We start from the raw sequence: 8223 nt of genomic DNA, 5'->3' as shown, positions 1-8223 counted from the left end.
ACAAGATGGGAGGATAGAGGGGGGGGGAGTGCAGTTTCATGTTCCAATGAACATGACAAGATTTGGGATCTTTGGTTTTGTACAGAAATTTATTAAAGTGTCAAAGAAACTCTACATTCTTATTAAATAATAAGATTTTTATGTTCGATTCCAAGCTTTAAAAATTCTTAGTTTTTTGGAAAACGAATGGTAAAATATATTTTAAGTGTAAAATAAAGCGTATCTTGGCTTCTAAAGTGGAGATTTTTGCCTTCAATCAAAAAAACTAAAACCTTATTTGACAACCCTTGGGTACTATTAGAAAAAATGTACAGTACAATGATCATTATTCATTTTCTAAAAGTTCAAAAGAAGTGGGTTGTATTCAAACACAATAGTTTTTTTTCTCAAAAAGAAACGATCATTTTTGAAAAAGATTGAAAAACAAATCTAAAAAAGGTTGTTTAACAATTGTTTTCAAAAACAAAATTAAACTTATATGGACTCATAAAGTGATTTATAAGATTTATACTTAAACTTTAAACATTTCTTACGAAGAAAGGCAGATATTTGGATAAATATTTCTGGATAAACTTGGTTTGTGTTGTTGTATGCTTTGATTTAAACAATATTATTTTTAAGATTTAAATAATTGATACAAGTTTTCCAGATTTAATTTGAACTACAAAAAAGGTATCACTTCAATCAAAGATTATAAAAGATTAAGTGAAATCATAATTAGGCACTATTAATGATAATGGATACATACTTAGTTTGGGAAGCCTCTCATGGCACCATGTCGAAAAATTTGAAAAAATCTTTTATTTCAACCTCCTGTATTACGCAGGCACATTTTGATGTATTGCACATGCTCATTTCAGCATAGGGGAGGATCAGTCTGCCTAGCAAATCTGGAAGGCTCGTAGTCGTGTCTGCATAGCAGAGGTTCATTGCATCCCTTCCCTCCCTTGCAGGACACAGGTACTTTAAAGCCAGGATATCCGTAGTTTAAAGATAAATTTGACAAATTATACATTTTTGAAAAGCTCTTAAAAAGGCCAATTTAGATTAGCCCAAAAAATGGATTCATAAAAAAATTGCACAAAGAAGCAAAAGTACATTATAGATTCATCTGTTCTTTAAATATTTTTCACTTCTTTTTTTAGCATTTTAGCATTTTTTAGTAAAATGTATCTCAAATTATTGTTCAAACTTAGATTTTTAGAATTGATAAATATAAATAAATCATTTTTGCAAACTAGTTTTTTCATTTTGCAAAGTTAAGCAGTAACTAATGATTCATACTAAAGTTACATATCATATCATTTTGAAATGCTGTACACTGTAGAGTTCTCTAACCATTACTAAAATAGAACACAAAAGGAAAATTTTTCACTTTGTTGCACAAATTCAAAATGTTTCATCCGTATGAGATATTACTCATTTTTGAAAAAGCATCTGACCTAACTATTTCAAAAATGATGAAATATTTTCAAATTAATGAATATGTTCACCAAATTTATGCAAAAATTATGCCAATAGTTTGCAAAAAGTCTGCCAAAATGACATGATATGACACCAGTTCTCGTTAGATCACTGAAGTTAAGCACACTTGTCCACAGCCAGTAACTGGGTTGGTGTCCAGACTGGCGTTCACTGGTTCGATTCCCGTACTCCACACAAACCTGTGGTTTCAAAAATATCTGAAGCCGACATCTGGTTAAGCAGTTATGACCACCTGACAGATGTAGGAGGACAGAGGGGCGGCTGTCAACAACTCTCACAGCGAAAGGGTGCGTGCTTTCTATTCAACAAGAAAGAAGCTTGAAGTGAATTGATCCAAGTGAATGATGATGAAGAGAGGAATGGTGGACAAGCAGGGAGAGTCTATGGTTGCCAGCTATAGGTAGCTGGGGGTATCCAATCCGGACTTACATATTTTAGGGAGCAGTAAGTGTGATGTTTCCTATCAGTATGGCACCCAGGCCTCATTCTAGTATATCAGAAGGATTCCTGCACTCTATATTCTCAGGCCTAAGAAGGATCTTAGGCAGCTGGAATCTTGTCAACCCTCTTCTCACTATGAATGAAGCGTGGATGGTATAGATCAATATAAAAGAAATATATTTAGAACCCCAAGCCTTCAATGGGATAATCTTCACTTCCAACAAAATAACACCATATATAACTTTTTATAACATAAGCTTTTGGGCAAAAGCAAGGAAAATATACAATTAAATTTTACATTAAATATTTGTCATTTATTTAACTTACTAACTATTTAGAACAATGATTTTCAAAGCAGTCATAAAGTCCAGAAATCACATCAACATGCCTGGAGGGACTAGGGCAGGAACCCTTAAGAAAAAAATTAATTAAAAAATATGAGATCTCAACTCTACTATAAGATACACTATATAGTTCATCAAATGAATAAATGAATAAATGAAGCAGGATTTGAACCTGGAGCATTTTCTTAAAAGTATTTAGAAAAGGGGTTGGAGAGCTCACAGCAGGTCTGCATTCCATCTCTTGTGGTTTACATAATTTTTTACATTTTGGCCATGTTTTTATCAATAAATTATTCAATAGCAATTAGCAAGTTATCCCTTTAGAAGATCCCCACTTTACTTAAACAAGCTACAAGTTTTTACTTACCATAAGGTGGCATTGTTCAGGAGTTGCACCAGGTGTAGCACTTTCTTCTAGTGTATGCCAATGCCAGTAGACACAGGTCTTTTATGTAAATTTAAACATAGATAAATCCAAAATTAAATGGAGAGATTGAGTTAAAGATGTATGATATATGATAAAGGTTAAAAAACAGAAACAATAAAATATTAAAAAATAAGTAGAGATCATACCCTTAATTAAAATGAAAATGAAAAAAGGTACTTATTTTATTTTTCTGAAAAAGGTAGCTATAATTCATTTATGAATAAAAATTAGTTACAATTAGCAAAATATATAAAATCAATTTTTCTCAGCAAAATATCATTCTGTAGTGAAAAAAGAAGTTTACCCGATAATTTGCACATTGAAGAGCACAATCCTCCCAATTACTAAAATAATAACAAATAATAAAATTGGATAGTTCACAGTACTTTCCAAGTTGATTAATGTATTCCAAGATTTTTTAAAACTTTAATTGCAACTTAAAGTTTGATCACTTAAGCTTCTTTACTATCTTTTCTTAAACTTAGAGTTGGTAAATGGTATCCAAAAATGTTAGATCGCATATATTTTGCGGGCTAAGGCAAAAAATAAAAAGTTCAATTAAGAAAATAAAATATATAATAAAATAATAATAATATAATAAAATTAAAATGTTTAATACTTTTTTATATCTTGTTAAACACCTATAATGCTTAACCTCCACAATGTAAATCAAAGGAATGGAAAGATTATATCAGAATTTACTTGGTTTCATTTCCACTATGGTTCTCATTCCCGGTATTACAGTAAACGCCATAACCAGGACATCTGATGTCTACATATGTACCTTGTGTTCTTTACCAGTCTGAATAAGAAATAAACATTATTTCTAATTAATTCATTAAAATAATAAACATTAGGCATATCTTAATATTTGCAAGAAATATATTGTTTAACTCTAAAGCTTGTGATTACTTTTTATGTAATGTATGCTTTAAAAAATAGATCTTGAATCAAATTATTGAATGATTCTAAAGATGATTTTTATATTCTTTTCTCTCTCTAATTCTAACTTGACAATAATCCATTCATTTCTTCCAAAATGTCGTCTTTATTCCTTTTTAACATTTTTATCCACTAAATCACTTATTCTCTTTTAGTTTTACACACATGCATTTTAACCTATCTGTATCTTTATACTAAACTTTAATATATTGCTTATTCTATTCCATTACAGTGGTTCCTAAAAATCATCTATTCATTTATAATTTCCAATTACTCCAACTCCTAATTTACCAAACCTTGTTTATCATCCCTCTTTATTTGATTCCAATTCCCAACCTTTTTTACCTACTCCCAATTTATGCTTATCTAATTCATTCCAACTTCTTAATTCTTATCCTAACACCAACTCTTCCAATCCCAACTTCTTCCAGTTGATTTCAACTCCAATTTCGGCCCAACCTATTTTGCCTTTTACCAACTGTTCCATATCTCATGTATACATTGTTGATGGCGGTTTAGGATTCTTATAGTTTGGGATTCCACATATATAAGATTAGAAAGAATGTTTTATATTATTGTTACACGGCAAATGAAAATTAGCAATAAAAAAATGATGATTTAAAGATATATTATATGCACCAATTATATTTGGTTCAAGAAATAAAAATGTAAATAAAAAAGATTTATTTCTCTGTTCCAAATCTTCTCCTCCCAATCTTGGTGTAATGATACTTTTTATTTATCCTTTTTTAACATATCCTTGATTTTTTCCTTATATTCCTAAATCCTTGTTTACATTCTACTTTTTTACCTTTTGAGTTGAGGGATGATAAGGTTCCATAAGATGAATTATTAATTTAATGATGTATCATTTTATCAATTTATCATTCAATTTAAATTTATGTATGTATTTTGTGATTTGTTATTTACTATTTTTCCCTGAAATCTAAAAAGGGTTACATGCTTCAAAGCATCCAGTATTAACTTAACCAAAAATTCATGTGAAACCGATCAAAAATACAATTTTTAGGCTCCTTTCGTTGCCAGCGAGTGTATCAAAAATCGAAATTAAAAAACGATCGTTTTTGAAAAAAACGATCGTTTTTTAAAACAATTGCTATTCGTTTTCTAAAAGTTCAAAAGAAATGACAATTATGTTAATGATCGTTATAGAAGGGTTTTCGTTAACAATCATTAACAAAACGACGAACTTTATCAAAACGGTCGTTTTTTAAAAAAATATATGCAACTTTATTGAATGTCGTCTTACATGAAGTTTAACAGTCGTGGGAGAATTAAAACTCCTTGATATTTTCTTAAAAACTACTCAATGATAAGAACAGATTCCCTTCACGTCGGTTTCCTCTCTTAATGAAGGGGTCGTTGTTAACAATCGTTAACGAAGGGTCGTCGTTAACGATCGTTAACGAAGGTTCGTCGTTAACGATTGTTAACGAAAGGACGAATTTTATGAAAACTAGCGTTTTGAAAAACAATCGTTTTAAAAACGACTATTTTTAAAACATGAACTTTTGAAAAAACGATCGTTTCGTTTTCGATTTTTCACGTCGTCATTTTCATAACGAAACGATCGTTTTTCTGAATAATGGACACATTAACATCCCTTTCCTATAGATATGAATGTCGTGTTTTATTATATATATTAGTGGTACAACTTTTTAACCTTGCATAGCTCAAGTTTTAGTATATTATGGTATGAAAAAAGCAGTCTTTATTGGGTGTTTCTTAAAAATTACATCCTTTTTTCCTTCTGTATGTATACGATAAGTATGAGATAGGAAGATTTTATAAGTTGTATATTATACAATAGAAAAAATAGATAGAAAAAACTCTGCAACAGGAGTCGACTTTTAGACTTAAATTAGGCCAATACTCATGAGACACAACAATTTTGCACTGTAAACAGATTCTTTTTACTTAATAAGTGAAGTAATAACTTACTAGTAAAACTATTTGTTTTGCAACAACATCAAATGATCTTTTTTCTTGCTAATGTTGTCTTCCTATTTTACAGTTTTCTGGTTATCACTGTTTTCAAAAAACTATATTGTTTTTCTTTATAGCTCTTTAAAACAATGATTATTGACATGTAAGATTTCAAACTAGCAAGCTTTATATTTGGCGTGGTGATGTAACGAACATGTAACTGTATACATGAAAGTTATCTTAATATTATGTAGTCATTTGTAGAAAGCTACTTATTATACTATACCTTCATTGACCAGGGAAGCAACAAATGAAGTGAAGAAACAGGCAAGCAAGAGAAAGGTTTTTAAATACATGTTTACTGCAGCTCTTCTCCTTGAAAATTGAATAAAAATGAGATAACGAGGCCAGTTTTATAGATTTGAGTTTGAAAACAAGATTTAAAAAAGTTTTCTAAAAGGCGAAACATAACCCCCAACTTGCATTCAAGGTTTTAACTTATCATTATACAATTACTTTATTAAAAAAAGCTTAAACTGCAAACATACAAGAGAATTTGAAGTGTGATATTGCTATTTTGTTTATAGCAGAGTCTTCACCTAAAAGTTGAAATTACTCTCAACTGCTAAACTAGTATATACAATTAGACACAATTTGGATACTGCTAAATGGAAATCTTCCCTTGGGAATATCTTATAAACTCTTTCCATTTGTTTAATTTTGTTCCTTATCACATTAAAACAAATAGAAGAGCACAACCTTTAAATTCCAAACGTTGAAACAAACTGTACACAATTACAATAAATAAATCTTTACCAAATCAATCAGAGAGACTGCAGACATTATTTTTAGATTCACAACAGTGATCATTGCCTACAGAAAATAAAGCGCCCCTGAGCCCAAAACTTAAGACAGGGTATCGTTATGAAAACCAGTTTTGAAACCTGGGTTTCGCGAATGGGGTTAGGCAGTTTTGTGGATATCAATATTTTTGTTACGAAATATTTCTTTATTTGGATTCGACTTATTCTCAATTTTTTTTTAATCGCTTAAATCAAAATCTACACAAATTTGTTGAGACCCCAAAAAGGAAACTCGGGAGTTTCATTAAACGATACTCTTTTAAATTTCGGGCTCTGAGTGTCAGATTACTTATGTGTACACTGTTAACTCTATTTTTTACACTCCTCAACATGGAAAAGTTTACAGCATAACTTATCAATAAACAAACAATACATAATACACTTATAAATTATTAAATTTTTATTTAATTATGATTTCTTGTCAATAAGAAAAATGCTATACACAAAACTATTGAAAACATAATTCATGTTGTTAAGGCAAATTATAATACTGATTTCTACAAAATCAATCATTATCCCCAGGCCTGCTTTAAAAAAATTTCAACAATTTACATTTTTTTCTCTCCAAATCATTTCTTGAGGTTGTCATTTTTGAAGAAAATTAATCATCATTTTAATGTTTCTTTTCAACTGTTTACAACAAAACTAGTAATATTTTAATTGACTTATGTTCTAATGCTTCTTAAGAAAATAATGTAATTTTCTTTAAACTTAATCTGAAAATGATTAAAAAAAAACCTAATCCTACAAATTTTGGTTGCAATATAATTTTTAGAAATCCCAACATATCCAAGTGGTTTATACTTAAAAAGAGCCTAAATGGTTGTAAAATATATAACCATTAAAACATTTATAGGAATAGTTTTATTTTGTCAACATTTTTTCATATTTTAACTTCCTAAATGTATGAGGACTCATATATATTGATTCCTGGCCAAGTTAATGGTAAAAAAATCATTTCTAAAACTTGACAACATAAAAACTTTTAGCATTTTTAATATTTCTATCAATATATTTTCAAGGTAGAGTTTTTTTTTAAATTTGTGTTAATAAATAATAAAAGAAAGAAAGATAATGTTTCAACATTAGACCTGTCCTATACTATAGAAACCAAAATATTGTGCAAACACTTGGTAAGAAATAATAAAAGACCAAGGAAATCATTTTTGACAAATTAATCTTAATTTATTAACAAATATACTTCCTACATACTTTTGTGTTTCTCTGATATTAACAGAATATACTTCCTACATACTCTTGTGTTTCTCTGATATTAACTATTTCTCTGGTATTAACAGAATATACTTCCTACATACTCTTGTGTTTCTCTGATATTAACAGAATATACTTCCTACATACTCTTATGTTTCTCTGGTATTAACAGAATATACTTCCTACATACTCTTTTGTTTCTCTGGTATTACCAGAATATACTTCCTACATACTCTTGTGTTTCTCTGGTAATAACAGAATATACTTTCTACATACTCTTATGTTTCTCTGGTATTAACAGAATACACTATGGAGGACGTGAGTCAGACTCTAATGAAAAGAACTTCCAGTATATATATTTCTTTTAACTTATTACTAGAGGGTTCAGAACTAGAGTCAATATCGAAATCATACGTGTATATGTTTTATCAGTACTATGCCCCGTATCCGTTCTATCTCATTCTGTTGAATCTTGTGGAACTTGTTTAACGCGGCCAGGCATCGTCTTCCACAATTTTTTCCTGTAACAAACTAAATCTTTGTTTTGACCCACTTTCACTTG

At 29.6% G+C, this 8223-nt stretch overlaps 1 long non-coding RNA gene across 1 annotated transcript; it reads right to left on the bottom strand.

The window, feature by feature from the left end:
- Nucleotides 1-2224: 2224 nt before the first annotated feature.
- LOC111717255 (uncharacterized) lies at nt 2225-5983 on the bottom strand. The gene is made up of 5 exons (XR_002768731.1): nt 5873-5983; nt 3400-3499; nt 3002-3041; nt 2638-2715; nt 2225-2337 (listed from the first exon to the last, which is right to left on the bottom strand). It is a non-coding gene; the product is annotated as an uncharacterized LOC111717255 (long non-coding RNA).
- Between the last annotated feature and the right edge of the window lie 2240 nt (nt 5984-8223).

The sequence above is a fragment of the Eurytemora carolleeae genome, unplaced genomic scaffold (assembly GCF_000591075.1).
Source record: "Eurytemora carolleeae unplaced genomic scaffold, Eaff_2.0 scaffold2454, whole genome shotgun sequence".
NCBI classification, from domain to species: Eukaryota; Metazoa; Arthropoda; class Copepoda; order Calanoida; family Temoridae; genus Eurytemora; species Eurytemora carolleeae.
This window is presented reverse-complemented; position numbering and strand designations above follow the sequence as displayed.